This window comes from Pinus tabuliformis, chromosome X, assembly GCF_031772625.1.
Source record: "Pinus tabuliformis cultivar Carrire ecotype Pingquan chromosome X, CPIR1, whole genome shotgun sequence".
Taxonomy (NCBI): Eukaryota; Viridiplantae; Streptophyta; class Pinopsida; order Pinales; family Pinaceae; genus Pinus; species Pinus tabuliformis.
Window position 1 is genome coordinate 306126832 of NC_142308.1, and position 23417 is coordinate 306150248.

Here is a 23417-nt window from a genome sequence, read left to right on the forward strand (position 1 = left end):
GGTGGTAGGACAGTCATGAGAAAAGTAATCAGGAAAGGTAAAGTAAATGCATTTGAAGTTTCATAAGCCTTGGCTATGTTGGGAATCATTGTTCTCAATATTGTGCATGATGTGAACCGATAAAGGGAGTTCTGTTAACCTTGACCTTATGATATTAGGTAATTATGTTGTGATCATGATTATGCTAAGGTTTATATATGTGTATGTATCTATGTCACTGTCTGACAACATTTTCAGGGATCATTCTGTGGAGGAATGATTGCTTACATAGGCGAATGGCATGAAGAGCTTCCTCGTTTATGATGAATCAAGTGGGAGAGTAGTCCTGGAAAATCTACGAGGTCAATATTATGTGGTTATGAGTTGATATTATGTGATTATATTATGTCTATGTTATGGACAGGCTATACCAAGGGATGCATCAATGAAACAAAAGCAGTGTGGTATGCAGCATGAATAAGACACTGAAAGAAAGGTTGTTTGCTAGAGACAATGTGGTTTTGGACGTGTGGTACTATTGTTGTGCATATGTTTATATGTTACATCTGTGATTTTGTGTGCATGTGGTATTGTGTATATACAGTGTGTGTACATGTCGTTTATGCAATGTTATGTACACGGTGGTATAGATAGTGTTGTGTGAATATTGCATATGCAGTGCTGGGTATAGATGGTTCTATGTACAAATTGGATATGTAGTTTTGTGTACATATTGTACTATGTGCATGATGGATGCATCTGGGGCTATGCACATGTTGGATATGTGGTGATGTGTACATATGATGTTATGTATATGATGTATATGTAATGCTATGTACATATGGTGTTGTGTGCATGTTGTGCATGTGGTGCTATGTACATATGGTGTTGTGTGCATGATTGTACATGTGGTTGTACATGTTGTACATGTGGTGTTGTGTACATGTTGTGCATGTGCCATTGTGTACATGTGGTGTCGTGTACATGTTGTGCATGTGGTGCTGTGAACATGTGCTATTGTGTACACATTGTACAGGTGGTGTGATGTACATGTGGTGCTGTGTACACATTGTGCAAGTGGCGCCATGTACATGTGATGTTGTGCACATGTTGTACAGGTGATGCTACGTAAAAGTGGTACTGTGTACATGTTGTACATATGGTACTGATGTACATGTGGTATTTTGTGCATGTCATATATGGTGTGTTGCAAGCATGCACTACTATGGACGTGCATTGTGTAGTTGATCTGTAAACTTCCGTGGATATTCCACTGGACAGTTTGTCACAACAAGTATAACAATATTATATTAAAAATATGAGATTTTACACTATTACAATTTTATTTAATTTCTAGATCTATAGATCTTATTGTAATTAGTGCATGCATGTCAAAGTAAATTATGCAGAAAAAAGAGAACAAAAAAATTAGCTCACACACACATAAGACACAAGATATGCTCTCTGGGAAACCCTTTTGGTACAAAACCCAGCTGGAAGGTGAGGCCACTTCACTCTCTAGAAATATGGCTACAGATACAAAGAAGTAATGTTTGTGCCCCGTGGGATGCTACAGTGCAAAACTCCTCTCTGTGTGCTCTACCACCTATCTCTCTTAGCTATCTTTGCTCATCTATGGAACAAATTCTCTCGAAAGAATGGAATTCCTCTTCATCCTAGTGGTTCAATTATAATATGGCCCGATAGCCTAGTACTGATTACGTTTGACTACATCAACTCTTAACTAGAGTAACAAAATAGACTCTTCTAGAGTATTTTATATCACAAACACGTGACTAGCCCCTTTTCCATGAATAATGGGGGCTGACGTGGCATCCTCTCGAATTATAGGTGTGAAAAGAGGAAGGCCAGCTTTTGAGTGCGATAACTTTTGCATACAGACTCCGATTGATGCGATTATTGTGTCGTTGGAATGATTTATGTGTATAAAATAGGTGCAGTGCTTGAGAGACAATGTTTTACCCCCAAAAATGTCATTTGATGCCTCAAAATTCTCCCAGAATTTTTCAAACCCTGTTTCGCGAAACTGGGTCCCACTAGTAAAAATGGTCCCGTGAGCTAATTCCTCCACTTTGTCAACTCCAAATGCATTGAGATGGATGAAAGACAATACAATGATCCAATTCAGATTAGTAGTTGTGGTATCATAACATGTGTATTCATTGTGTTGTACTAAGTGTACATATATGTATTGTGTTGTACATTGGGTGTAGGTTTATGTATTGTGTTGTGGCGTACACTATATGTAGGAGTATGTATTATGTTATGTTGTACAATGGGTGTAGGTGTATGTGTTGTATGTCAGGTGTAGGTGCATGTATTTCATGGCATTGTATGTCGTGTGTAGTTATATGTGTGTGATTTACACTATGTGTATGTGTACATGGTTGAAGAGAAGGAACTGGGTGTTTGGAAAGTGTGGAAACCAATCCAGTGTGCATATTTTCAATATCTAAAATGGTTCTTCTAATGTCTTTTTAAAACAATTTGTCACCCTATTCAAGGATGTTCCCCATAATTTACATTCATGCATTGACTCATTAAAATTAGTTCATTGTAACTTCAATCACGGTCATTAAATACATCATTATTATTGTCATATTTGCAAAGTAGGAGATGGTAGTTGATTGTCACTTTCCTTAATGAGTGTTCAATATTATTCTCAAGTGTAATGAGTGTTCAATATTGTTCATAAGTGTGACACGAGTTGCAATAAAAAGCTATACAAATTAATATGAAAAAAATTATATATATTTATCAAAAAGTTGACTAGATGCCCTACAAGATGCAAATACCTTGATTTCATTTTATATTTAGTTAAAAATGGTGGGAGAAAACAAGTTCTTCTGTTTTGCTGCACATAGAAATTAGTTAAACTAATTTCAAAGCGAAATATGAAGGCCAGCTTATTTATTAAGGAAGATTGTATTTATAATTAAATTTAATGAAAACCATTTAAAAATGATAACATTTTCATTGATTTTTAATAGAGAGTATATTTTGAAATCTAAATCAATTATTTTTCAAAAACACACTGAAATTTTCATTTCAAAAATAAAATATTTTTAATTATTAAACTTACTCAATTTATATTTTTAAAATTATTATACACCAATTATATTTTATATTTTCTTTATCTCTTTTCGCAATGTTTAATATAATTCATAAGTTTAAGTAATAATGCCTAGCTAGTAATGGAAGAACGTTCAAACCATGAATCTAATAATTCCTTGTCGGCCATTTGTAATGTTAAGAATTATAAAGCCAAGGTAATTTCAAACTACAAAATTGTTTATAAATTTATCAGGTATAAAACTAATAATTTAAAACTGAAAAATTGTTTGTAAACTTTCCATGTATAAAACTAATAATTTAAAACTGAAAAATTGCTTGTAAACTTTATATTTCATAACTTGGATCATGTATAGAATTAGTAAATTTAAAATTCATTTTTTTTCCTTAACTTCCATTTCATGACTGGGATGATGTATAGAAGTAAAAATATTTTCATATTACCAAATTTAAAGTATTTATATTTTTTTATATTTTAATGAATGGAAATCGTGAAAACCTTTTTTAAAATAAATAAATAAAATATATAAAAGAAACTAATTTAAAATAAAAAATAATATAATTAAAAATAAAACTATATTATAAATATCATATTTATGAAAATATGGTTATATATTATTAAATATATAATATAAAATTGGAAAAAACAGAATACAAGTATTTTTAAGAAGTGTTTTTTTCAATAATACAATGTGTCACTAGGTAAGAGTTTCTCATTTGGGTATTTAAGTTTGCTTTTTTGCAATTTTTCCAGGAAGATGGCATAGAGGAGACGATGGAAGTGACTAGATGATGGTTAGGGTTTTTCCCTGAAGCTGGTGCCCTGAAGTTTTGACAATTTTTCTGCCCCCGTGACCTGGATTCTGTACTGACCGTGGGCCATTTCTGTCCCCGTACAGCCATACTCATTTTTCCCTTTCACCATTCTCCGTCGACTGCAGGCATTCCCCAAAGTTCCCTCTCTCGTTCTTTCCTCCTGCTCCCCATCCTTAACAGCGACGAGTATAAATTTCTTCGAGATGGAAGCTGGTGCGGGTTTGTCAAAGTGATTATGGAGGACTTAGTAGATTATTCAAAGGACCCTTTGTAGGGCACCTCCATCTGGACAACTTCTCATTCAAACATGACAATCTTGCGTCGATTCTCCAATGAGTTATCGAACAAATTAGAAACATTGCCCTCTTTCTTTGGCCCTTCGAGATCGATATCTACCCACCCAGTGCTCTCCTCCTCCTGACCACCTTTCTCATCCGCGCCTGAGTCACTGCCAGCCCAAACCCTTGTTTTCAGCTCTAAAGGAACCACTCTGGCTGGCTCATCCTCAGGTTTCGCTTCTTACCCACCTTCTGCTAGCGCAAACATCCTCCCATTGGCTACCCCTAGTCTTTCAGCAGGGACCCCTGCGGCCCTATTCACCTCGGGCCCCCCTTCAAGTAGTTTTACCTTGATTCCACCGATTTCCAAAGCTTTCCTAGTGGGGTTCTCCTCGGAGCCCGCAAACCCTAACCCTCCCTCTGCCCAACCTTCGAGAGGTTCCCCTCAAGGCCATTTTGAGATAGGGCACCGTCCAATTAAGAAGTAGAGGTGCATAAGAACAAAGGCTAAAGAAGCAATCCTCTGTTTTGGAGAGGACATCCAGTTGGGGGACTCCATGGAAACTACAGATTGGGTTCTGGCCGGTAGAGTTCAAGGTAAAAATACACAGCGGCTAGGCTGAACAATGGGCGGCCAAAGTCTTGGGCCATCATCTAACTAACCTCCCTTTCATTCAAGCCTCTATTAAGGGTTGGTTTGCTTTCAAATTTGCTCGATCTGAGCACACTAACTGGGTCCTCTCATCTGTTTGGCACATTGAACAGGCTCCTATCCTATTGCAAAGATGGAATCCACTCTTTGATCTAGAGAGTGAACACCTAAGAGCAGGCCCTCTTTGGGTGAGATTACTAGGTCTTCCACTTCAGTTCTAGTCCGAGGATGTATTTTGACAAAATGGCAATACCTTAGGCACATACTTAGACCATGACAAAGCCTATCAATCCACTAGCATGATGGCATATGCAAGAATTTTGGTGCATTTGGACACCAGGGAGGGATTACAGGAGCACATTACTCTCCAATGGAGAAATATTTCAAGATCGCAGATATTGGATTATGAAGGGGTGCCCTTCCGCTATAGAAGGTGCCATAAGGTTGGCCATCTTTTTCGGGATTTCCCTCTTAACTCTAAGGCCAAGGCAGGGGAGACAGGCAAGGAAATGCCAACAAGGAACCATCTAGCAAAGGAACAACCCCCTCCACCAGGAGAGGCAGAGACTCATGCTCGCTCTGAAGTAGTCCAAGGAACTCTTTCCAAAGAGGCCTTGAAGAAGCGGGCTAAACCACAGTATCGACCTCCCTCTCCTTCACTCACCAGGGCAAGGGCGGCTGCCAGGGCTTTGGGTATTCTGGGTAAGAACTCTTCGGTCCCCTGTTCCTCTCAAAATTGTTCTCCTTCTTATAGTTCCTCCATTACTACAACTGTTCATGTTGAGATTGATGTGAGTCTGTCTTAGTCTCCTTCCCCTGTGACCTGTCCTCTCCTTTCTTCCCCGCCTACTATATCCCTCATCCCTCCATCTATTCCAGAAACCTCCGCTCTCCCTTCCCCTACTCTGGAACCAGGTCCCCCCCTCCCCATTACCAAACTCGCTCCAAGTCAATTATCCTTGTTGTAGACCTATTAAGCATTGGTCTTGACTCAACTCTCTTTCCTCTAAAGCTCCCTCGAGGCCGACCAGCATCCCTGTCCAAAGCTAAACTACAAGCCGGGGAGGATGTAGCTTCAGGAAGGCAAATTGCAATCCATAGGGCCCTTGGAGCAGAGAACGCCCTCATTGAACCCCCTTATGAAGATTCTCTCCTTCAACTATAGAGGGTTAATTAGGCCCAATAAGAAACTAGAATTTCGACGATTGTTCATGATAGACCCTATTGATATTATTTTCCTGTAAGAAACCCTAGGTAGTGCTGAAGCTATCTATGGTTTGCTCGTTTCGATGCTCCCAGGCTGGTCTTTTTAGGCCCTAGACACATCCGAGAGATCTAGAGGCATGGCCCTAGGCTACAACACACAGTCCATCAAACTCATTAATTGCTGGGGAGGCCCTAGGCACCTTGGGGTTGACATTTTTTTAGTACAATTGAGCACCGAGATTAGGCTCATTAATGTGTATGCCCCTTTTCACCATAGGACTGAGTTTTGGGAAAAAATCTTGAGCTCTGAGCTTCTCCGGAAGGAACCTCTAATCCTGGGAGGGGACCTTAATTTCTCATTAGGTCACTCAGAATCCTGGGGTCACCATACCTAGGTTGACCTCCACTCAGACTTCTTTGAGTACATACTGGAAGCACACAACATGGTGGACATTCCCTTAGCAAAGTTGCAACCCACCTGGAGGAACAACAGAGTTGGGGAAGCTAGCCTTTCTAGAAGACTAGATCGCTTCCTTCTTAAGGAAGGCCTTCTTAGCTTAGGGCTCAATCTTAGGCAATGGGTTGGCATAGGAGGACTATCAGATCATCTGCCCATCTACTTTGAAATCAGAGGAAGGATAGAAAAGCCTAAGGGTCCTTTCAAATTCAACTCTTCCTGGCTAAAAGAGGCATCCTATATTCACATGGTTAAGACCTTCTGGCAGGCCCACGCCCCTACTGCTAGAGGGAATATTTCAAAGGGCTTTGTGGCTAATCTAAAAGAACTGAAGAAACTCTCAAAATCCTGGGCACATAACAAGAGAGTGATGGATGATAAAACCCTCTGGGAGACTGAAGCAGAGATTGTTGTTTATGAGAATGACAAGGGGGGAGTCTTCTCCTCTCCTGATCAAAAGGTCAAGCTACAATCTCTATATGCCTCTCGAGGCAAAATCTTAAAGGATAGAGAAGAGACATGGAGACTGCAAAGTAGGGCAATTTGGCTACTTGAAGGTGATGATAACATGAAATTCTATCACAAATTTGCAAATGGGAGGAAAGCAGTAAACACCATATGGCAGCTCAATAATGAGAATGGGATCCCCTTAAACACTTTTCCTCAGCTTTCAGCCATGGCTACTTCATACTTTAAGCAGATTTACAGAGCTCCCACCAATGTCTCCCTAGCGAAAATCATTCGAGTAGCCCAACTATTCCCCCACTTTGTGGATCAAGAGGAGGCATTGGATTTGGTCAAGGAGGTCTCGATGGGCGAACTGGAGGCCACTCTCAAGTGCTTCAAGAGAGATAAGAGTCCAGGTCTGGATGGCTGGACAGTGGAGTTTTATCTAACCTTCTTTGAAACTATAGGCCCTGATCTTCTCAAGGTAGTTGAGGCCTCTAGGAGCGAGGGCAAGATGCTGGAAGCCTTCAACTCCACTTTCATTTCCCTCATCCCCAAATCAGCCAACCCTACCTCTTTCGATGATTTTTGGCCCATTTCTCTGTGTAATTGCATCTACAAAATCATAGCTAAGATTATAGCCAATCACCTACAACCTATTCTATCCTCCCATATCTCTCTGAAGTAGTTTCCCTTCCTCAAAGATAGGCAAATCCATGGAGTGGTGGGAACAGCGTAGGAGGCCTTCCATACCCTTCAGCCTAAGAAATTGAAAGGAATGATCGTTAAGGTGGATCTCTCAAAAGCCTTTTACAGAGTAAGCTAGCTCTATTTAAGAATGCTCTTAACTCACTTAGGGTTCCCCTTTGTTTTCATCAAATGGATAATGTGTTGTATCTCTAACATACCTTTCAGTGTGTTGATAAATGGAGCAGCTTCCCCCTTCTTTCACTCAGAGAGAGGTCTTAGACAGGGATTCCCTTTATCCCCATTGCTTTTTTTGCTTATCATGGAAGGTCTGAGCAAGCTCATCAAAGAAGATCACTCTAGAGGCAGACTCCAAGGAATCAAAATCATTGATGGATGCATTCTGACTCACTTGTTATTTGTGGATGACGTTTTGATCTTTCTTAATGGAGGAATAGGGGACCTAACATCCCTGAAGAACTCTTTCTCCCTATTTCAGACAGCTACTGGGATGATGGTAAACTGCAACAAGTCCACATTAATAGCACCCAGCTGCTCGCCCCACGAGACTCATTATGCCCTCCTTCGGTTCAACTTCACCCTTCTAAGAATGGAGGAGGGGCTTCGATATTTGGGGTACAAGCTCAAACCCCTGGGCTACAAAATAGCAGACTGGGTTTGGCTCATAGCAAAACTGGAAAAAAGGCTGAATATCTGGTATCTCAAGTACTTATCTAGGGCTGGCAGATTAACACTAATAAAAGCAGTACTGGAGGCTACTCCGGTATACTGGATGGCCCTGGCTTGGATCCCGAGAGGCATTCTCACCAGGATTCAAGCCCTATGTAGTAGGTTCCTATGGAAAGGCAATCAATCAGGCAGAATTTTTGCATGGGTCAAATGGGAAGCTCTATCCATCCCAAAAAAATGGGGAGGCTGGGGAATTAAGAAGTTGGAGGATTTCTCCTCAGCACTAGCAAAAAAGCTAGGCTGGCAGATCATCACCTCAAATAGCCTGTGGACAAAGGTGTCCATCTCCAAATATATTGCCCCTCTAAATGTGTTGGACTGGCTAAGACAACCTATAAGATTGACATCAGGGATATCAGTAATCTGGAAGGCAGTACTAAAATCTATGGAGATCATCAAATCGGGCCTCATTTAGAGAATAAAAGATGGCAATGCAGTGAGGATCGGGGAGGATCCATGGATAGGATGCAGAAATGCCCACAGACTGCCTCCTAAGCTTAAAGCTTGCCTCAGGGAAGTGGGTATTACTCATATCATCCAAATTGCAGACCCAGAACATACCTCGATATTTCAACAATCCTGGAAATCAGCTCGAAGCCTGCTCATTCCTTTGCAATGGGAACAGACCTAGAATAGTTATACAGCGGCTTTGACTGAAGCTCAAGTTAGAATCCAAGAGGGAGCAAATGAATTAATGTGGGCTCATGCAAAGTCTAGGAAATACTCACCTAAGGAGGGTTATTTGACTCTAGCAGAAAAATATAAACCTCAAGCTCTCGAGGCATGGTGGCATCTTTTATGGAAGCTTAAGGCCCCCCCAAGTACCTGCCTTCTCATGTGGACAATCCTTAAAAACAAAATCCCAACAGGGGACAACCTCCTTAAGCGAGCACAACATGGACCTTTTTGGTGTTGTCTGTGTAAAAGCAATAATGAATCTGTGGATCACCTCTTCCTGAATTGCCAGGCCGCAAAAGACCTCTGGAGCCTGTCCTCTTCATCCTTATCCACCCCTTGTAGATGGCAGGGAGTGTCACTTTACGAGGCCTGGATAAACTGGTGGGCTAGTGCAGCCCCACCTAAAACCAGGAATCTTCCCCTTCTTATATGTTGGGCTCTCTGGATAGCCCGCAACAACCTCATTTTCCAAAACATCTCGCCCCACTGGCCTTCCATATCGGCCCGTATCATGCATGATTTTAACATCATCCCTGAAGAGGATGTCATCCACCAGCCCAGATCCATCGTCCCTGAATCCATCAACCACCTGCTTCCCTGGGCCTACTTTGATGGCTCTGCTCAAGAGCAGGGCTGCAAGGGAGGGGCCTTATTATTCCTATTAGACTCCTACTTCTTTAAACTGCAAATGGGCCTAGGAAGAGGCTCAAATAACTTTGCAGAACTATCCTCAGTGAAATTTCTTATCCAATTTGCTCTAGAAAAACACTGTAGAGCTCTTCAACTATTTGGCGATTCAAAAATAATCTGTGATTAGCTAAACAAAAAATCATTTTGTTCAGTTTTTTCTCTGAGACAAATTCTGGACGAGGCACTTCGACTTATCACTCTTTTTGACTCCTTCGTATGCTCTCACATCTATAGGGAAGGAAATTCAGTTGTCGATATCTTATCCAAAGAAGCTGCGGACAGGCCTACCGGCATTTGACTAATCCGGGAACAGGGATAGGCACCATTACCAGTATTACCACTGGTGGTATATAGATGCATTAGTGTAAAGGGCTCATGGGAAGCCTAGAACATGTTTTTAATCATAAGTTATCATCTGTAAATATTCATATTTGCTTTAAATTATCAGACACATAACTGACAAGTACTCTTTGACAAGAGCAATTTTGATTCAAATTTTTGTTGAACTAGCAAATGTGCCTCCCTACATGGATCAAGGCACGTGTTTCTGTTTTTTTTGGACTTTGCTTAAGTGTTGATAGACACTCTGCTTCTTCTACAACATATGCAACCCGCATATACAACATGTAATTTTCATTAAAAATTTTCTTCTTTTAATGAAAATTAGGAATTTTTCCAGGGAAATATATATATATATAATATTCTAATGCCTAAGATAATTGATCTAAATTACTAGACATTCATCACTGAGTTCCAGACGAAGTTCAGGACTTTCTAATCCCTCAATCTCAAAGAACATTATAACTTCCAAATCACTCAATGTTAATCCCTTTGCCACTTCATTAAGAGATGCTATATCTTGAAGCAGATTATAACTTCCAAACCACCCAATGCTAAGCCCTTCGCCATTTCCTTAAAAGATGCTTTATCTTTAGATTTTTTTTTAATTATTTGTTTTTCTAATAAAATTTGTTTATTCATATAAAATGAAGTGAAAATTGAAAAAAACTATCATTCACTAAATTAATTTATAAAAAAATTATTTACACATTAATGAAATAAAAATGTATCTACATATATAAAACAGATCAAATTAATATATACATGTAATATAAAAAATTACGTATAAATAAATTTACCATATTTATATATAAATAAATATCATATCTGTTTAAATATATTTAAAATACGAATATAATTATTCAACTTCCCCATGTAAATTGTAAAAAACATTACCCAACGTAACAATTATATGGTTTAGGCATTATATATGTTTTATACATATATGTAATATATATACGATGATAATCTATATTTAACCCATTTAATATATGATGATGCAAGCTTTTTAATACAACCATATGTTTTTCTGAAAAAAAAAGATACAACCATATTTAGCTTCATTTTAAATGATTGGAAAATTTACAGTTAAAGCTAAAATCTTCAAAGAGTTGACAAATCCCAAATTAAAAAATTAATTCGCTAAACTTCAAACAGATTAATAATTCTAAATCAATTTAAAATAAGTCTGGTTTTGAAGTTTCTGCATATGATTTATCGGCAAAGGAGTAAGTACAACCGTTATTATAACATTCTTTTCAACTTTTATAAAATTTATTTTGAGCAATTGGAAAACTAAATTTTGCTTTAATTTAAATCAATAAATTGTGAACTACCCAATTTCCTTTAATTTAAATCAATAAATTGTGAATTACACTGCATTGTAAGAACTGTTAGAAGGGTTGTGGGATAGATCAAAGGAGTTCGAGTAGATAGATATTCATGTCTCGGGTTCAAATTTGTATTTGGTGAGTGTTGTAATTTACAACATAATTGGAATATTTGAATTTAGGATTTTGTTATTTATAATGAATTATAAAAAGTTTATTTTAGAAATTACATAATAAAATTTTTAGACAACTATGTTTAAATCAATTGGTATGGTTCATTATCAAGATCGATAACTTTTCCAAATAAAATAATAATTTTTAAATTAAAATTTCTATCATCCAAAATGTCTAAAATTCAAAATCTTAAAACTAAACAATTAGAACTAGCAACTTTCCAAAATTGATATTAATTATTTTGAAATTCATAATAAAATTAATTTCTAGCTCATCGTTCACGTCCATGGCATTCCGGAGTATTAATTGACCTGCGATTGAAACTTGGAGTAGATAAATCACTTACTAAACCTTGTAGTATATGATTTATTTAATTTTGCTTTTAAATTATCTTTGATATGGTTTATTTAATTCATGGTGTTAAAGCATATTTTAGGCCACAGAGACGTGATTCTGAACTTCTTTTTTAATAAAAATAAAATATTATTTATATTATACCAAATAGTGTGCGTTAAAATAAAAAATAGAAAGTTTTGACTAAAAGTATTATAATTAATATTTTAATTGTGTGTGATAGAAATAAAATATTTTAATTAAATAATTAATAAAAATAAAAAATTATATTTTCGCTTATTAATTAGTGTTAGTGTGATGTTAATTAATATGAGAAATATATTTAATTTTTTTATTTTTTAAAATATTTTTAATTAAAATTTCTTTATATAATTTATTTGAATATTTATGTTAACTAATATATATATATATATCTATATATTTTAATAACCATAAAGAAGAAATAATAGAAAATCATATATATATATATATATTTTAATAACCATAAAGAAGAAATAATAGAAAATAAAAAAAATAGTTATTTTATATTAAGAGAAATAAAAAAGAGATAGTGTAACTCATTCAGCTCTTAATAACATTAATATGTTGTATTTTATATTATAAATAATAAAAATAATGAAATTTAATGTAGGTTAAAAATAAAATATTTTAATATGCACAATCAAGTAATATTGAGGTGTGTTTACATTTTTTTCTAAGAGGAAGAAATTTTCATAAGTTTTCAATCTCATTGTTACTAAATTCGCATGAAAATGTATGGAGATAGAAAAATTTTACACAATTACCCACTGGTAGATTCCTCATTAACCATTAGATATAATCTTCATCAATACGTAGATTAACTTTAGTAACGAAATGGTAAATTACATAACCATTAACAACCATTGTGGTAGCAGATTAACATATATTAACTTGAACTTTTTAATGTTACCTTGCATCAATTCCATGATTATTTTAACTCTATTAGTTAATCATATTCTTGACGTCACATCGTTCCAAAAATCAATGTCATAAAGATGACACAACATACAACCACATCATTAAAATTTGTAACATTATCTGAAAAGTCAAAAAAGATTTTGTAAAATAACATGTGAACTTATGCTATCATTTGTAAAATAATGGGATTATGGCCCACTAAAAAAGCCTTACAGACATGGATTAAATACCATTGGAAACCAAAAGGGAGCATTGACCTACATTTGGGGTCAAAAGGATTCTTTATAGTGATCTTCACTAATATTGAGGATAAAGACAGAGTGTTTGAAGGAGGGCCCTACTTCTATGCAGCTGCTAGCCTCTATATGAGGCCGTGGATGATGAACTTTGTCCCAGAGTGGGATACTCTCACATTTGTTCCGATTTGGGTAAGACTTTACTCCCTTCCTCTTGACTACTGGCAAATAGAATCATTAACAACTATAGGTAATAAATTAGGACGTTTTGTCAAGGCCTTAGAAGCCACTAGAAGAGTAAAATACACTTCCTTTGCACGAATCTGTGTGGAAATGGATCTCTCCGGAGCTCTACCAGATGAGTTGATCTTGGAAGTTTTGGATGAAGAATGGGCGCAAATAGTAGATTATGAACATATTCCATTTAGATGTCGCAGATGTCATGAGCATGGACACCAGTTTAGAGATTGCCCTCTCAGTAAAAATGAGAATAAGAGCAGAGCTTCCACTATGAAAAATTCGGAGAGCTTTCAACAAGTGAGCCACAGAGGAAAAGGCGACAAAAGGGGTCTCAGGCAACATCAAGTCGAAGGGCCTCAAGTTATGTAGAATAGAGTCCAGGTTCTCGAGGGGGGAGAAGAGGCAATAAAAGTAGATGAGGGCACAAAGGTTAATCCAGAGGATAAGGAGGCAGAGGAGGACAAAGACCAACCAAAGAACGACAACATACAGAAAGAGGCCATGATGAGCGATGTAGAATTGGATATGGACCAGGAAATGACCCAGAGTGAAATGGAAATAGAGGATCAGGAGCTACAGGAGATTTTAGATAGAGAGCACCTAGATTTGTAAGGGTTCTTAAAACAGGGAACTATGGGAGGGTTAGCTTTGTTGCCTCAAGAAGAGTTCTCTAGAGTACAATAGCTATACTTATGGAAAACCTAGGCTAGTGGAGTGGAAAGGCTAGGCAACACGACAAAACATGGCAACGAAGGTGTGAAATCTATAAAAAAAACACTAGGATTAGCACCTCGAGGCCGAAGAAAGAAAAGAGGCAGAAAAAAGCAGAATGAGCTACTAATGGAGTGTGGAAAGCAAATGATAGATTCGGGTAAGATGAAAGACCTGACCAGTTACTCTTTCACTAATCTTTAATGATGAAGTTTACTTCTTAGAACATCAGGGGTATAGGTAGTAAAAGGAAGCAAAGATTACTTAGTAACAGAATGAAACAAGAAGCTCCTGATATTATATTTATCTAGGAAACTAAATGTTCTATACAAAATATCAAAGAAATTCATAGTAAATGGCTCAGTCGTTTTGATTTTCTAGAAGTCAAGGCAGAAAATACAGCAGGTGGAATTCTTACTCTTTGGAATCCCCTAAAGATTGGTATAATAGATGCTGAAGCCTCCAGAAATTATCTATGATTGGTAATGCAACTTGTGGCGGATAGGGAGATCTATCTAGTAACGAATGTTTATGGCCCTCAGAAAATGGATGACAAATTGAGACTCCTTGACTCCCTCATGGATCTCAGAGAGAGATATGTTGGGATTCCATGGATTTTGGGTGGGGACTTCAACATGATCAAATCACTATCAGAGAAAACGGGGGGCACCAAAGCTCTCACCAAAGATGCCTTAGCTTTTCAATCTTTCTTGGACACTATGAAACTGGTTGACATTGATACAAGTAATGGTCACTTTACTTGGAACAATAGGAGAGGAGGAGGGTCTCTGGTAGCCTCAAAGTTAGATAGATTCATCATATTAGAGGACCTTATACTTAATGACACTGTAATGGAAGCAAGGATTCTGCCTTTTGGCGGCTCTGATCACTAGCCAATTCAACTAGAGATCAGAGGCATTGGTACTCCCAGGAATAGACCTTTCAAATTTGAGAATATATGGCTCACCCATCCAGATTTTATCAACAATATTTCAAGTTGGTGGTCTGAAGATCTGCATATTCAAGGTACAAATATGTTCCTTCTTCACAAAAGAATAAAACATATAAAGCTCAAGCTTCAAGAATGGAACAAGAAAGAGTTTTGGCAATATTTTTGAAGGGAAAAAAGATGTTGAAAGCAAACTCCAGATACTCAACCAATCCCTTATCAAGGTTGGCTTTGATAAAATCAGCAATGATAGAGCCACCATTCTTCAACACGAGTGGGAGAACTTATGAAAACAAGAGGAAATATTCTGGAGACAAAAATCTAGAGTGCAATGATTAAAGGAAGGGGAAAGAAACACCAGATTTTTCCATAGGTCTACCTTGGCAAACCGGGCTCATAATAGAATTTCCTCGATTAAGGATGAGGAAGTGCAACTAGTCAGTACCCATGAAGAAATTGAAGCTGTTTTAGTTCAAAAATTTAGGGGGATTGCACAAGAAAGCATTCCAAACAGAAAGCCTTTCATTAAGGATATTATAAGACATATACCAAGACTAGTGTCCAGAGAGGAGAATCTTAACCTCAACAAGCCAGTAACTGAAGAGGAAACCAGTGAAGTCATCAAGGAAATGCAGAAGGTAAAGCAGCGGGTCTTGATGGTTTTAATGTGGACTTCTTTAAAGCATGCTAGAATATTGTTAAACAAGATATTCTAAATGTGGTAGAAGATTCTAAGGGGAATAGAATGATCCTGAAAGCCGTCAACACCTCCTTCATTTCACTGATCCCTAAACAAGATAATTCTCTTACTCCTGATAAGTTTTGACCCATAGCATTGTGCAATGTGGTTTACAAGATTATATCCAAGTTTGTAGCTAATAGACTCAAACCTCTTCTCCCCACCCTAGTTTCTGGGGAGCAATCTGGCAATGTGGACGGTAGACAAATTCTCAACAACATCATTCAAGCTCAGGAGGTGGTGCACTCACTGACTAGCAACAAGAAGGCTGGAATGATCATGCAGCTGGACATAGCTAAAGCCTATGATAAGTTGAACTGGACCTATATTAGGAGCGTTCTTATTGCTTTTGGGTTTGGTCATAATTGGGTTAGATGGGTCATGGCTTTGGTAACTTCTTCTAGCTTTTCAATTTTGGTAAATGGCTTTCCCTCAGAGATTTTTACTCCCTCAAGAGGCCTTAGGTAGGGAGATCCACTCTCTCCCTTTCTCTTTATACTCATGATGGAAGGTCTTAGTATATCAATTAAGCAAGCAAAATCAGAAGGCAAAATCAACTGTCTTCAACTTTCTGAGAATGGAAAAACTTTGACTCATCAACAATTTGTGGATGATACCATGTTGCAGGGAGTTCCTATAGTCAAAGAAGCTTTGGCATACAAACAAATTCTAAATGAATTTAGTTTGGACACAGGTATGGAGGTTAATATTTTTAAATCTAAAATCTTTTTCTTTAATACTGATATTGCTATACAAAGGAATATCTCTAGAATTCTAGGCTTTCAAAGAGATTCTCTTCCTTCGAAATATTTGGGAGTCCCCCTTACTGCTAAATCTCTTCATAAGAGTATCTGGGAACCAATGATTAATAAGATGTAGGATAACATCAGTAATTCGACCATCAGATCTTTAAACTTGGCGGGCAGGTTGGTGCTTACAAAGACTGTTCTTCAATCTATCCTAGTTTTTATGCTTTCAGCACTCTCTGTACCAAAAGGAGTATTACAACAATTCAGAACTATTCAAAGAGACTTCCTCTGGGAAAAGGGGAGAAAAAAAAGAAATGCGCCTTAGTTTCTTGGGAAAAGATTTGCAAACCCAAAATTCAAGGAGGTCTGGGTCTGGATGATCTAGAAGTCCTAAGCAGGGCTTTAGGAGCTAAGTTATGGTGGTGATGGGTCAAAGAACCAAAGGCCTAGTGGCATAGTATCTGGACAAAAAAATGTACCAGTACTTGGGACAAAAACGATCATATAAGGATGTCTGGCAATATAAAGGGCTCACACATCTGGAATAAGGCCTGGGAGAACAGAGCCTTAGTTTAAAAGAATAGCTTCTGGGAAATCAGAGAGAGGGATTTGGCACTTTTTTGGGAAGATAAATGGCAACAAGAACCAATACTGCTAAATGAGCAATTTCTGGACCTCAAAAGAGAGATAGGTATCAAGGGGTTATCACAGGTCAAAGATTTTTGGGACCAAAATAATAATGAAAGTAAATGGAGAAGGTGGAGAGATATGATTTATGAGAAAGATAACCCCTTGAAATCTAAAGTTGAGGCTCCCATGCAGATATTGGAACAAAGGAAGAACTTAGTGACTGGGGGGCATGACCAATTGAGGTGGGGCAACAACAATGAGGGTACCTTTAATCTTAAGGAAGCTAAGCGCAAAATCCTCGAGATGGACTCTCTTGCTCCGGATAGAATATGGAAGAATCTGTGGAGGCATCAAGGCTGGATGAAGATTAAACTCTTCATGTGGCTTTTTTATCATAAGAGAATTCTAACTTGGGATAACATAAAAAAAAGGGGTGGGTTGGGGCCTTCCAGATGCCTGCTCTGTGAAGCCCAAGAAGAAACAATGGAACACCTCCTCAATAATTGTATCTTTACCTCCAGTTTGTGGGATTATTTTGCTAACATCTTCTAAAGGAGTGATAGGGACAGAGGGTGCATCTTCAACACCCTAACCAGGTGGAGAAATAATTACTCAGATAATGAAATTCTTGGTACTACATGGGCTCTCGCCCCTAGCTTCATTATTTGTAATGTCTGGAAAGAAAACAATAAGAGAATTTTCAGAAATGAAAAAAGATCCATTCAATGTCTTTTGAAGTAGACTTTGACTCAACTTAAAGAGACGGTGGGTACCATAGTGCGAAATACCCCTAAAAATCAACCCTCAAATGCTGACTTGAAGATTCTGGAACTATTGGGTATGCAGGGGCTTATGTCGTAGGGCCTGAACAGAAGGGTTTTGGCTATGGTTTCTAAGCAGGAATTTTGACATCCTCCCCCTTTGGGCTTTCTGAAATATAACATAGACGGGGCTTCTAAAGGCAACCTGGGCAGTGCGGGATTTGGAGGGGTGTTAAGGGATGATAATGGTAACATCCTTTCCATCTTCCATGGACATTTAGGCAGAGCTACAAACAACATGGCAGAAGCCATGGCTATGGAGTAGTGCTTAGATCTCCTAGTGCAGGATAATCGACAGAATGTTATTATCGAAGCTGACTTTGAAATTATTATTAACACAGTAAAAAAAATTAGTTGGGGCTCAGAGCCGGAGAAGGTTTCTAAACATTGGAGGTTGATCCAGGTCTTCCAAAGGATCCAAATCCACCTCAGAGGCCTACGCATGGTCAATTTTAACCATGTGCGAAGGCAGGCCAATAAACTTGCTGATCTACTAGCTAATCAAGGTGTGAAATGTACTAGGTATAGGGTTTCGATGAGCGGGCATAGGTTGCCTCAGGATAATTTCATGGATCAATGTGACACCCAAGCATTTGAGGATATGATGGTGTACCGCACCAAAACAATGGAAGCTCTGTCCAATAATTTGGTTGATTTATGAGGTGCAAGTTTTACCTTTCTCGTTTATTCTTATGTTGCCAGGAGGAGTCTGCTACCAGAGTAGTTGTTTGGGGGGAAGGGGTGATACATTTCTCAGGTTCACATATGGCGGCAAAAGCGAAAGTGGTTGCTGCCAGAACCTGGATTCCAATGGCGAAATGAATATTCCTAATACGCTGTCAAACGTTGCATTTCTGCTAGCGGAGTGGTTTCCGGTATATCGGGGGCCTCTCGGGTGGGAAGTGGTTTCAAAAATTTGGGTGTGATCACACTCCAGGGGGACACGTGGCTGTGAGGCGGCTTTGTTCTCCACCCTTATCGCGCATTAAACAACAGCTCCTTTGCTCGGAGTGATATGATCCTCCGCTGTAGGATCAAGTCCAGTGGATCTACGGCTGTGATCTATCGAGCTTGTATGTGGGGCCTCATGGTTAAAGGGCAGACTTCTAGATGGCATGATATTCAACTCCACCGTTGGATCAATTCGGGGGGATCGATGGTCAGGAATCTGTCGCGTTCAATGGTGCTTCCAAACGGTTTTTTGGCGGGAGCCTTGGCTCTGCGAGGTACTCCGCTGCAGTTGGTGGAAGCTAGGTGTTCTGAAGGCGAAATGTATCAGGCTTTCTCCTCCTTTTTCAGATTGGTCGGGTTGCTTATGTGGCCTTCGTACTTGTTTCCTTTTTGGGTGGTGTAGATTTGTGGATTAGGGTCGGAGTTTTAACACTTAACTCGTGACCCTAGGTTTTATTGAAAGTAGGGTTTGTTTAAAATCCATGTTACCATGTGGATGGTTGTATTCTATGTAAATACTTTTCTATTTTAATGATTAAAAAGGTACAACTCTTGCTCAAGCCAAAAAGAGATTATTGGAGTAGTTGATGTATCTATTTTTTGGTGATCAACGAAAAGGAGACCGTCTTATTTTTTGCCACTTGACTACATAATTGAGGTTATTGGAGTAGTCGATGTATCTATTTTCTGGTGATCAAGGAAAAGGAGATCGTCTGCATTTCAAAATGGGCACATTGTGTAAAAAGGCCATAATTTTTACTGAACTTTTGTCTGGGAATTTTGGTTATTTTTTTTATATAAGAATGTTTAAATTGTATTTTATGATGGAAATGAATTCAACATCGTCAAAAACACTAAACACCCAAAAACCAAAAACAATACAAATTCAAAATCTTAAAACTCGACAGTTATAAAAAACAATTTTCTAAAATTTCCATTAATTTTTTTCAAATTCATAATGTAATTAATTTCTATAGTTTCCTAAACAAAATTATAGCTGGTCAAAATTAGAGCCCATTTAGACTCTGCCATAAAAATGTATTTCTAGCTCATTGTACACATCCATGGCATTGACCAGGGATTGAAACTTGGAGTAGATAAATCCTTTTTCTAATAAAAGGGTTATAGTTTAAAACAAAATTGGGAAGTTTTGACTAAAAGTATTATGAACCATATTTTTTTTTCTTTGTGATTTAAATAAAGTAATAAATAAAAAAATAATTAATATTTTCAATTGTTAGTTCGTATGAGAAAGATGTAAAATTCTTATATTTTTAAAAATATTTCAATATAAAATTTATATAACATATTTGAATATTTATATTAAAGAATTCATTTTAATATATAAAATTATATAGGTAATATTTTAATTACTATAAAGAAATAATAGAGAATTAAAAAATTCAATTTAATATTAATATGTTGCATTTAACATTATCAATAATAGTAATAATAATGAAATTTGATGTGGGTTATAAATAAAATATTTGAATATACACAATTAAGTAATATTGAGGTGTGCTTACATTTTTTTATAAGTGGAAGACATTTTCATTAAGGTCAAAAGTTACATAACTCTCTACACATTTTCAAAATTTTGTCACCATCACCCTTACTAGATTTATTGGTTGAGTATTGATTCACCACAACCTTTACAATTGCAAAAAATGACTGAAAAATCCAAAAGAATAGACATCCGAAAAAACAGAAACCAACAAGATCTTCAGAGAACCTTTACAGTCACCAAAAATTACTTAAAAATCCAAAAGAATTTACAAGCGAAAAAATAGAAACCAACAAAATCTGCACACAACCGTTGGTCATCGGGAATCAAAAGATGGCGCGAGATTATCAGAAGAATGCGTTGGATTTTCAGAACTGCAACCTATGGTGATGTTGCCCCCAAATATCTTTCTTTATGTTCGTCCACCCCATTAGGGTATTAAAGTGTACTTATACTAGCAATTGCCCCTAAAGGTGCAAAGATACACCAAAGATATGGAAGATTTGGGAAGATCATCTAGCCAAAATTTGGAAAGCTTTGTCTTTCATCACTGTGATTGAATTAGCAAGTTTGTCTTGTGGTTATGCATACAACATCCTAAATGAATTATCACCAAAACATGTCGTTACACTAAAAAATGTCACCTTGACTACTTACAGTTAGTATGGCTCAAATCAACAGTCATGCTACCCTCTTAGGCAAGTCTCATGCCTCTGTTATCCATCTCAAACTCAAAGAAGAGAGAAAGTCTTGTAAAAACTATGTTTATCTCTGGGGTCGCAGGTTCTCTCTAGCCTTACCTGCGGGGACGCTGACCATGTTCACAAAATCTGCGTCCATGGACGCTCTGTATGTTAAGGGACAGGTGCGTCCCTCTATAAAAGGCAAAATGCGCGAGTTTTATCTTGAAAAAGTTACTTGTGGTTACTTCTAGAACATTCTAGAGGTCGGTTTGATGAAATGGATGCGCCTCCAGTTGGTTCATGTATCTCTATTAAGGGGGAACTTATCCCATCAATAAGGGAGCTATCCCACCCAAAGAGGGGGATGATCCCATTGATAGTGGACCTGAATAACCTCTTTACAGCACTATAAATAAAGACATTGAGCCAGAGGGAGAGGAGGTTGGAGCTATACATTTTCTTTGGGTAAATGCTGCAGGATTTAGGTCTTCCATTAGAGCCTTTGTGAGGAGAGATTGTCTTTACTTGATTCTACTTGGAAGAGGGTGAGCTTTGTCAAAGTAGAGGAAAACCCTTGATGGACCCTGGGAGGAACTTGCACAACACCAAGGCCAGGTTGTAAGAGTTTCTTTGTTTCGTTATTAATACAAACTGGTTTATTTTTCTCAATAGCTTGTGTTAATGAGTTATTTCATGTGTTCCTTGGTCTGCATGTTGAATATATGTTTTATTATATGAAATGCAAGTGCTTGGTAATTGTTTGATTGTTTGTGGTTGCAGGAATTGACTTGAAGGAGGAGCTCATCCGGATCGTCAAGAACGGACTTCAACAACAGCGTTTTGGAATAAGGTAAGCCTAAACACTTGTAGTTTTCATGTTGTAGAAGGTGTATTTAGAGAAAGATCACTCCATTTTGTCTTGTTTGTCATTAGAACGTCTTAGACTTCTAGGAAGGTCAGTCGTGTCCGCACCCTTGACAAATTCCGTGTGACAAATTGGCGACTCCACTGGGGAATCCATTAATGTGAAAGTCTTTTCCTTTGTGTGAACTTTGCTCTGAGAAAATCATTTTTATTTTCTGGTTTTTGACTGTGAGAATTAGTATTTGGGTGGCTTAGCTTTAGATTTAGTTAGATTTGGTTTTTCTTAACTTTTCCAGAAGGACGCACCCTCTGAGTACTGCACAGTGCGTCTTTGGACGCGCTGTTGCCGTTTGCACAGAGCGGGCCCGCGCCTGTTCTAACGGGTGGCCTGCGTCTTCCTGTAAAAATTTAGGAAAACTCCATTTTTGCTTTAATTGCTTTTAGATTTTGGTTTTTCTTAGTTTTTTCTGCCCAGATCCTTTAGTACCCTGTCAAAAATTTTCACCTAAACTTGTTTCATTAGCATTCCTGCTTTTAGCTTTCATCAATTGGGTGTTTTGAGTCTCTTTTTTGAGAAATTCTTAATTTGATTTCCTTTGGTCATTACTTGGAGGTTTCTCTCAGTCTTTTCACAATTGTGTATGAGTGTTAATCGCCTTTGAGTGTTTTTATGTTTTGATCTTTGGAACTCTCACCCAATTTTCTCGACTTGCACTTGATTGGTTCTTAGATTACATTAGAATCATCTTGTGTTTGAGAATTCTCTTGCATAGATCACATTTGCATAATTAGAGTTCTCAGTTTCAGAATATGAATGAAAAATGTGCATAGATTACATTTGCATACTTTTCATGTGAATTGTGCATAGATTACAATTGCATAGTTTACATTCTGAAAAATCAATCGTAGATTTAGATCAGCTTTCTTTGATTTGAATTTACACAAAAAAATAAAAAAATAAAAATTGGTTTGGAATTGATTTGCATTAGTTTTTCTTGATGAAATTAGTGCGTTAGAGAATTTGTTAAATTTTCTCTTAATGATCAATTTTTTGCATTGTTGGAAGTGAATGGAAACTCTCTCCTTACTCTAGTTAGGATTCATCGAAATGAAAGGATTGCATTATCATATTCGATTGCATTCAGTTGATTCGGGTCATAACACCATTGGTTTCATCTCCATTTACCCATTTGAGTAATAACAGCCTTAATAACACAGCGCTTAATTAAAATTCATCTAGTAATTTTTACATTTCTAGGGCTCTGAAAGACCAACATAGCTTAGGCTAGGGTCTTGGAGTAGGTAAGTACTTAACTCTCCAAGACTACAAAACCAAACAGATAGTTTATCTTGAGTAGAATAAATCCAATTGTTTCAATTGCACTCTGGGAAAGCTCCTCTTAAAGGAGAAGCACGAGCTCGTGTCCGAACCAGTGAGGGGATCATTCCCCCCTCGTTGGGAACGACGCC